The 10382-nt window shown below is 38.6% G+C and overlaps 1 protein-coding gene across 3 annotated transcripts in view; it reads left to right on the forward strand.

The window, feature by feature from the left end:
• LOC117170640 (97 kDa heat shock protein) overlaps nt 1–10382 on the forward strand; it is a 189867-nt gene that overhangs the window by 36517 nt on the left and 142968 nt on the right. The gene's annotated exons all lie outside the window — the stretch shown is intronic.

A 10382-nucleotide genomic window follows, 5' to 3' on the forward strand; every position in this document is an offset into this window, starting at 1 on the left:
CTATGACGGAATCAATACGACGATCCAGCAAAAGCCTCGTGCACCCTAAGAACACGGGGCGACCCAAGGACTACCGCCTTCTGCATTTTTCCCGCAAGTGTTTTGGCATATTGTTGACACGCAGGGATGCTTTTTAAGTCATTAGCGAGTGAAAGCTTGGCACCTCCAAGAGCGCCGATGATAAGGACGATTAGTTTAACAGAATATTCCGGATACAATCGTTGCAACTCCCTTATAAGGTCTCGATACCTCTCTTCCTTTTCATTCTTTTTAGCTATGATGTTTTTGTCAGCTGGTGCCGAAAATTCGATAACGAACATGGTTCGCTTCTCGAAGTCAAGAAGAACCATGTCAGGCCTCGAGTGAGCAACAGAAAAAATTGTCGAGAATATAAAGTTCCAGTATATGCGGTACTTCCCATTCTTGACAATTGACTCGATTTCCCTAGGATCGCTTAGAGGAGCGATATTAAGGTTAATGCCGTAAGAGTGACCGAGATGGTAATAAAGCACTCTTAGTGCCGCATTGTGCCTTTGAATGTAGGTCGTTCCTGCGTGAGTTGGACAACTAGATAGCATGTGAGCTAAATGCTCGAGGTGTGCATGGCACGCCCTGCACCTATCATCAGGAATGTCTTGGCTCAAAATGTGGTGACGGTATGTTAAGGTGGAACTGACACCGTCTTGGCATGCAAAAATGAAACTCTCCGTACCAGACTTCAATCCGGGCGATTTAAGGAAAGCAAACGTTAGCTCACAAGACATTGAATGATCCTTCACATTTCTGTGGAAGATACCGTGCATCCTCTTATCGAAGAGCTGTTCACGAAAGTTTTTCTCTTGTGCTTTCTTAATCCGGGCTTTCAGGAGTGAGTACTCAAGATAAATAAGATTTGATGCATTTGGCACCCCTAATACTGAGTTAAGTCCGAGTGTTTCAGCAGCCTCCTCCGCTGTGTTGTACAGAAACGCTCCTTTGCCCACTTCTTCGTGATTCCTGACCATTTTAAGAAGAGGGTCTCTTCCATTTGCAACTCTATGTGCTGTACCCAGAATAATTCTGTTGTGAAAACATTCAAGACTCAATATTCCGCGACCACCTTGACGGCGTGAGATGTACAGTCGCGGAACGGAAGACTTAAGATGCATGCGTTTGTTCATATGCATAACTACTCCAAATCAATAGAGTACTACCGGGACGACAAGCATGTTCGTTGCAGATACTTTGTTCCTCGCCGACAGTTCGGAAGACCAAATTTGCCGGATGAGACGTTTGTATCTGCTTTGGAGAGTATCCTTTAGAGATATCACATCCTGAATGCGGCTTTGTGGCACACCCAGGTATGTATAAGTCTCTCCAGCGCAAAGGTGTCGTATAGCGCTTCTATCAACGAGCTCAGGACCTTCAGGGATGCCATTAAGTTTTCCTCGCTTCAAATAGACCTTGGCGCATTTGTCTAACCCAAATTCCATTCCAATTTCCTTAGTATATTGTTCGACAATCACTAGAGCAAGATGTAGTTGCTCTTTGTTTTTAGCATAGATCTTAAGATCATCCATGTAAAATACATGAGTGACCTTGTACTTTCGATCTGCAGGTTTGCCGCACAAGTACCCGTCGGAATGGCGAAGTGCTAGAGATAGTGGCAATAATGTAAGGCAAAAGAGGAGTTGGCTCATGGTGTCGCCCTAAAAGACACCTCTCTGAAAGGTGACCTTGTTAGTTGTCACACGATTTTTTCCAGATGAGATAGTAAGTCTGGTTTTCCAAAGCGGCATCTATGGTCTATGGGAAATCGAATTGATAGCTTTCCGATAATCAATCCAGGCCATCGATAGGTCACGCTGGTAGAATGCAGCATCTTTGCAGACACATCTATCGATGAGCAGGTTCTCCCGACATCCCGCTACGCCTTTCTTTGAGCCTCGTTGTTCGTACATTTCTTGCCACACAGGTTCAATTGCCCGAACAATCCTATTATTTAGGATAGCTGTGAATATCTTATAATGTGTGTTCAGACAAGTGATTGGCCTGTAATTCTTCGGGTCAGCTAAGTTGCCTGTTTTCGGCAGGAGTATTGTGCCCCCTTCCACCAACCACTCCGGAATCGGCTGTTCCGACTTTAAATATGAGGTGAAAATACGGGCCAAATGCTGATGGGTTGAAGAAAGCTTCTTCCACCAGAAGGTTTTGATACAATCTGGTCAGAGAGAAACTGTTGATTTTCTCTGACCCACCTCTCCCTCCGCTCTAGACTTCTCTTAGCGTCAGATAGTATGCTGCCTGATGGTCAGCAGCTTTGACTTGTTAAGTTTGTGATAACGGGTCCGGAGTTCGCGCATGAACTTTGGAACCTCGGCGGTAAAATTCCTGCCAGATATGATGTAGTCATTCACACACTGAATGCGGGACGCGTACTGTCTTGCCCAGTCTATCTTTATGGCAAGTTGATGCATTCGTCTTTTGGTCTTATGATCAGCCGTTGGTATTGTTTTACGGTTCGCATCTGCCAAAACTCTCGCTGCATTATACACACAATAATTGATAGCCCAGAGGTCGGATTCACCGGAAAAATGTCCACGAAGCTCGTCATCCATTTCAGCCAGATCTTTAGGCTTGAGAGAAATCTTGGTGTTGATGTTTCTCCGGGTCGTAAAGCATCGCTCTTCCTCTATTGGATGCCTGCTCGCGGTCGGTCTTAGTGTCGCCTCTCTTTCTCTGTTGCCGGCTTGTTCTAGCTGTGGTAGAGTAGGCGTTCCGCTTACATAGCCCCTTTTCCGGAATAGTCCAGCATGGTTTCGCAGACGTTGCTGCGAAAACTGCGATAGCTCCGGGTATTTCTCGCACCACAGAGCATGCAGCCGTGCTGTGTAACCCCGTTCAGGGGGCACACTCGCATCGTAGTACTCTAGCAAGTCGTGATTCAGTCGCTCCGTCCACTTAAAGGTCGCGAGATCCCGCCGATCCATCGCATTGAATCCATTTTCCTTGGCTCCCCCAGCTCTAAATTGGTCGGCATTGCTGGCCGACCCATTGTCGGGAGCCCTGCGTGTTCTGTTGTTTTGAACCGCACTTACTACAACTATTTTTGTTGTTATTGTTGTTCCCACGAGAAGCTAGGGAAAGGGGTTCGTTTATCCTTGTAGAGCCCCGCATGCAAGGATAAGGCTGCGTACTCTGAGAGGTCGCCATATTCAGCAGAAACCCTTGGTACAGGGACCATCTATCTGCAACCCGAGGAAGCGAGGAACGAGGTAAACTACATGACCATAAATTTCAGATTATATCAAAGAAAGTATTTGGGGGTTATATTTGGGGAGTATTTGGGGGGAGGGAAAGTTGAGAGTTTAGAGAAAAAATAGAAAGCGAGAAGATAGGGGATCGGGAAGAGGAAGGAGTTGACACACTGCTAGAAAAACTTAACGGGGCGATAGATAAGGTAAGGAAAGAGGTGAGACCGAGAGAAAAAGAAGAGGGGCTTAGGAGAGGCAGGTGGGACGATGAATGCAGGGAAAGTAAAGATAGGATGAAGGAGTGTGTAAGGAAATGGAGGAAAGTGGAAATGGAAAAAGGAGAACTCCACAGGAGAAAGAGTGAACACAAAAGAATGATAAAGGAGAAAAGACAGAAGGAGAAAGAAAGGTATGTGGCAGAGGTAGAGAAGGCGGTAAAAGAAGGGAGGGAATGGAAAGTGATAAATAGGGAAAGAGCAGGAAGGAAGGGTATAAATGAAGAAATAGGAATGAAAGAGTGGACAAAGCACTTCAAGAGGCTGCTAGGAGGAGTGGAATGTAGGTTAAAGGGAGAATGAAGAAAAGTGGTTGATGGGGACGAGGAAATTGAAAACGAGATCAGTAGGGATGAGGTGAATGAAGAGATTGCAAGGTTGAAAAGAAATATGCAACAAGGGAAGATGGCTTGGAAAATGAAGCACTGAAATATGGAGGATTAGGGGTGAGGGAAGAGATGTGGAGGATTTGCAACAAGGTATGGAATGGAGAAGGGTGGCCGGAGGAGTGGAAGACAGGGCTGGTAGTACCGTTGATTAAGAAAGGAGAAGGCAAAAAGGTGGAAGAATATAGAGGTATCACACTCATGTCCGTGGGATATAAAATTTATGCGGAAGTGTTTAGAAAGAGGTTGAAGCTCGGGCGGAAGAAAGGGAAGCTAATCGCATTGTTTGTAGACTTTAAGGCAGCATTTGACTCAGTTAATAGGAGGACCTTATGGGCAGCCATGAAAGAGAGAGGAGTAGACGAAGGTTTAATAGAGAGGATAAAAGAAATATTTGTTGATATTAAAATAAGGGTGAAGACAGGAGATGGAAAGGAAGGGGGCTTAGGGAAGGGTGTCCTTTCAGCGCACTTCTGTTTAGTATTCTTCTCGCAGATTTAGAAGAGAAGTTAAAGATGAAAGGGAAAGGACAACGAATGAAATACAAATGGCATGGTGGTGGAGATGGTTGATGAGTCTTACTACTTAGGAACTTTGGTTCGAAACGAGAGGAAGCGAGCACAAGCGTGTGCTCGCGAGGTCATGGATAAGGAGAGAAGGGGTAACGTGAGGCATTCAAAATAGGAGGAGAGATATGAAATGAGGCGTGAATGTGGTATAAAGGAGAGGGGTACAGAGTGGGAGCAAATAGAGGAAGAGATGAAGGCAAGGCAAGGTGAGGAAAGATGGGGAAAAATCGCAGATTCAAGGTACAACAGCTGGTATAGAATGGTAAAGGGGCAGGGGGAACCAGACTACCTGAAAATATTAAAAAGGAGAGCAAATGGAATAGAGGAGTGAAATTCAGAATGGGAGAAGGTATAAGAGCATGCAGATATTGGATAAATAAACAAGAGAATGTTCGTGGAGTATGTAGGTATGAGCAGAAAACATGGTTGCACATGTTAGAGAGGTGTACAGGGCTCGAAGGGGAAGGGGTGAGTACAGAAGAGAGAATTAAATGGATTTTGAATGAAAATGGTCAGGGGAGGAATGGATGAAAAAGCTAGAAAATCTGAGAGAGAGAGCTGGTTGCACAAGATAGTAAAAAAAAAAGGCAAAAAACTGACTCCGAAAGGAGAGTTACGAAGTAGTGTTGCGAACTAGAGCCAAAATTTGAAATTGATAATGGTAAGAGGAAATGGAAGTTCGTAAGATAGTATAAGGTTAGTTTGTAAGAATACTTGTAATGGTTATGTATACACTCTCAAACCCGTAAAAGGAAGAGAGTATAAACAAATAAAGAAAGACTGGAATTTAACGTGACCTTTATAATATGTGAAAAAAAGCACGCAAGCGGGAAAAATCCCGTAATCTGATCATTTATTTTATGTAAGAAAAGTGAAGATAAGTGCAGGCCTCACAGTTCTTATGTGACAAAATATAGGGAGTAAAGGGTACTTTTTGTCACGATCATAGGGTACTTTTTTAGTACTCGAAGGGTAAAAAAAATGAAGGATAAATTCATAAGACTTGAAAACAATTTAAGTTAAATTCAAAAGAATTCGATTCATTTCCGTAAAATCAGAATAAATTTGGGAAACGAGAAGAATATTATGAATTTAATGGAGATTCAAGGTGAATTCAAAAAAATCAAATGAATTGCAAAAATGTAAAAATATGAAAAAATTTCATTGAATTCAATAACTTTGAAATGAGGTTAGAAAAATTCGAAAGTATTTGATTAAATGTCTGAGAATTCAAGATGATAAGAGACTACAAGATGAATTTAACAAAAACTTTTTTAAAATGAGGGAAAAAATCCATTAAATACAGCAGAAGTTAGTAAATTTAGAAGAATTGAAGCGAATGAAAAAAATTAAAGGAAACTGCAAAAATTAAAAAGAATTGAGGGTAAAATAATACGAATTTATGGTGAATTAAAAAAATTCAGATCATCCCGAATCTTTAAAAATCTTACTAATTTCTAACCGAAAGGTGACTAATAACTACAAAACAATTCAAAAGAATTTTACTTTCTTGGAAAAATTGAAGAAGAAAAATCGAATAAATCCATTTATTTCAGTAAACTTTGAATGAATTTAGAAGAATTTAAGGGAAATGAGAAGAATTCGATGAATTTCATAAAAAAATGCGACTGATTTTAAAAAGCAACCAAGTGAATTTAAAAAAGTCAAGGGAATTACAAAGAATTTAAATGCATTAAGGGCGAATTCCAAGAAAAAAATTTTAATCACTTCAAATCTTTAAAAACCCTACTAATTTCGGACAATTAAAGTGACGAATTTTTCATTTCAGTAAAATTTGTAATTTTTTTAATCAAACTAAAATTTTAAATCCCTTGAAATCTTTTGAAGACTCATTAATTTGATTAACAAACCAATGATCTAAAAAATTGTGATTATAAAATATAATCCATTGAAATAGGTAAAATTCAGTAAATTTAGAAAAATTTCAGGGGATTGAAAAAATCAAAAGAATTCTAAAGAGTTTAAAAGAATTGAGGAAGAACTCAACAAATAATTTTTAATCTCTTCAAATCATTGAAACCCTACAAAATCCCTTACGTCCGTGAATATATTCTTTGAAATACACTAAAATATTATAAAATAAAGTTAAATTTTATGATATTTTCATAAAAACCCTAAAATAATTCAAAAGATTTCAAGACAATTCAGAAATAGGTATAGACCTGAATTGAATAGTGATTAACCGATAAGTTAATTTTTTGAAAAAAAAGTCACTAATCTAAACTTTTCATTTAAAAAAGTGACTAAAAAGTGACTTGAGAACAAAATTACTAATAGCGACTGTGTAGCTGTTCTGATTTTTTCTTCCAGAAATTTAATGAATAAATAATAATAAATTTAATGGCGGTTTCTTTGATATAATCTGAAATTTATGGTCATGTAGTTTACCTCGTAGACATTTTTCGGAAATTTTCCATTCTATTGGATTATTCAACATTTTTTATGGTTATATTATGACGGGCTTTCAGATAAATACTGGCCCAAGAATGGTACCTTGCGGTTGCCAGCACGGATGTCCCATTCCCTCCCTTCTTTTACCGCCTTCTCTACCTCTGCCATATACCTTTCTCTCTCCTTCTGTCTTTTCTCCTTTATCATTCTTTTGTGTTCACTCTTTCTCCTGTTGAGTTCTCCTTTTTCCATTTCCCCTTTCCTCCATTTCCTTACACACTCCTTCATCCTATCTTTACTTTCCCTGCATTCATCGTCCCACTTGCCTCTCCTAAACCCCTTTTCTTTTTCTCTCGGTCTCACCTCTTCCCTTACCTTATCTATCGCCCCGTTAAGTTTTTCTAGCAGTGTGTCAACTCCTTCCTCTTCCCGATCCCCTATCTTCTCGCTTTCTATTTTTTCTCTAAAACTCTCAACTTTCCCTCCCCCCAAATACCCATTTTGACTTTATCTTCTCTCTTTTCTTTACTCTGCCCCCTAATGCCCTTTGAGCTACCACATCTCATTGTCGCGATTACCAGAAAGTGTTCTGAGCCTATCACGTTACCCACTTCCATTCTAACCATTAGCCTCCTTATTCTTTCTTCTACCAGAATGTAATCTATTACGGTGTCCCCTATACCCGCGTACGTATATTCACCTTCTTCATCTCTTCTTATATTGCCGTTACAAATTAACCATCCCGCCTATCCCAGTATGTCCAGTAGTCTCCTACCCTTCCGATCCGTTTCCTTTTGTTTCGATTTTCTTATAAACTCCTTTTCTCTATCCCATATTTCTCCCCCTTGTTCCCCGGTCCATACATTCAGATCCCCTCCTATTAGGACCAACCTCTCCTCTTTCTCCTCTGTCCATTTCCTTATTGTTCTCCATCCTCCTTCTTATCTTCTTCTGTACACGCATACTACATCCACAATAACGTTTCCTACTTTTATTCTTCTAACCATTGTTCCATCCTTTTCTCCTATATACTATCTCTTTTCTTCCTCTATCACTAGTTCCTTTCTTACCCCTGGAACCATACCACCCATTCATCTCCCTTCCACGTGCTCCTTTCTTGCTGCTTGCATCTTCCACTCATATGCTTTCGGTAATATTCTTTTCAAGCATTTCCATTCTTTCTCATCCACCCACGTCTCACTCATCATTATCACATCCCATTTCTGTACTTCTCCCCAAAATCCTTTGTCCTTGTTTTTTAGTCCTGACACGTTCCAGAATGCTACTTGTACGCCGCTATTTTTGTGCTTATTTCCTTTATTCCTTTCATTCAGATCCTCTTGTCGTTTTACCCCCCCCCCCCCCCCCCCCCCCCCCCCCCGACTCTTGCATTGTCCACCTTAGACTCATTCCTTAGTTCTAGTTTACTCACTCTCTCTTCTAACAGTTTCATGTTCCTTTTCCTAACCTCCTCGTTCTCTGCCTATTTACTATACTTTCCAATTTATTCCATACCTTTTCTTTCTCTCCTTTTCTTAATTGATTCCATTCTTCCCACTTTTGTCTCAATTTTCTTATCTCGTCTTTTACCTCTTCCCCTTTTTTCTTCATATAATGAATTGTAGAAAAATTATTTCTTCTGTCTTACGGTCACGGCAAAATAAAAACAAATTAGAGCTATCAATTCAACTCCATTTATTTTTAGATCAAAAATTAAAACTTCGACGACGTTTCGGCATCATTGCGTGCCTTTTACAGAGTATCTAAATAATAATTATAATAAGGTGATACATAATAAAAATAAATATAAATAGTTTAAAAAAAGTTATTCTTTATAAGTAAAAAATATTTAAAAAATAATACCTTAGTTTGATACGATTTATAAGCGAAATCGCAATCATTCCAATTTTGGAGTCAATACGTGTCAATTTTTTTGTGTCATAATTGAAAATAGTTTATACGTTATTAAAGTTTAAAAAAATGAAGACTCCAAAAAATTATTGAGGATGAGTAAAAAGAGAAAGCCTCATAAAATTGAAGAGGCTTTTTTCAGCGTAAAAACTACATAATTAACGATTATGAAACGGTTCTAATTTTTTTGAAACAACGACGAACATATGACTAGGAGATAAATAAGGCGGTAAATCGTTGATGAAGATAAAGGCAGTATATAAAGTGAAATACAATGATTGGCCAAGTTTCCATAGAATTACTGATGATGAAGCGCGAACTTAATTATGCTTTGGTAAATTTTATTAATATTTAAAATTTCATTTTGTAAATTAACAGAAATATTTCGAAATTTGTTTATGAATATAAATTCAATAACACGTCTTTGATAAGTATTTTTTCAGTAGCTAATATTTTAATATTGCTGAATTCGAAATCGAAATAGTGATTATAATTACAAGAATGTTATGACAAGCCTGTATTTAAATTCCCAATCTTTAAATCTTTAAATTTATTTAAGTTCGCGCTTCCTCATCAGTAATTCTATGGAGACTTGGCCAATCACTGTATTTCACTTTATATACTGCCTTTATCTTCACCAACGATTTAGTCATATGTTCGTCGTTGTTACCAAAACAATTAGAACGATTTCATACTCGTTAATAATGTAGTTTTTACGCTGAAAAAGCCTCTTCAATTTTATGAGGCTTTCTCTTTTTACTCATCCTCAATAATTTTTTGGAGTCTTACTTTTTTTAAACTTTGATAACGTATAAACTATTTTTAATTATGACACAAAAAATTGACACGAATTGACTCCAAAATTGGAATGATTGTGATTTCGCTTATAAATCTTATTAAACTAAGGTATTATTTTTTAAATATTTTTTACTCATAAACAATAACTTTTTTAAAACTATTTATATTTATTTTTATTATGTATCACCTTATTATAATTATTATTTAGATACTCTGAAAAAGGCACGCAGTGATGCCGAAACGTCGAAATTTTAATTTTTGTTCTAAAAATAAATGGAGTTGAATTGATAGCTCTAATTTGTTTTTATTTTCCCGTGACCGTAAGACAGAAGAAATAATTTTAAAACAATTCATTATTGCATTGTCGGTCGAAGAATGGTTTGATTTGGTGTTTCCAAATCTTTACCATCATCTTCTTCATATCAGTCAGTCTTTCGCAAGTCTCCTCTTTAAATCATTTTATAAGGGCTTCTAACTTTACGAGCATATCCCATTCTCGATTCTGCTGTTAGTACGGGATGCAAGGGCGTAGTGAACGTTTTATCTGCACTTCCCTCACTGCTGGCCTCGTCTACTTCGCTACCTTCTTTCTCTTTACTATCGCTATCCCTATTTGTTTCACTCTTCTCAAATAACTCGCTCTGCCTCCTTCCGCAATCACGTTGTGGACTGCGCATAAACGACATGACATTGCAAGATGATACGAGGGTAGTTCAATAAGTCCTTAGAATGACCAACAAATGGCGCGCGAATCGCTCCAAATCATCTGTTTTCAGTCAGCACCACTCCCGACTAGAT

Source organism: Belonocnema kinseyi, chromosome 4 (assembly GCF_010883055.1).
Source record: "Belonocnema kinseyi isolate 2016_QV_RU_SX_M_011 chromosome 4, B_treatae_v1, whole genome shotgun sequence".
Classification (NCBI taxonomy): domain Eukaryota; kingdom Metazoa; phylum Arthropoda; class Insecta; order Hymenoptera; family Cynipidae; genus Belonocnema; species Belonocnema kinseyi.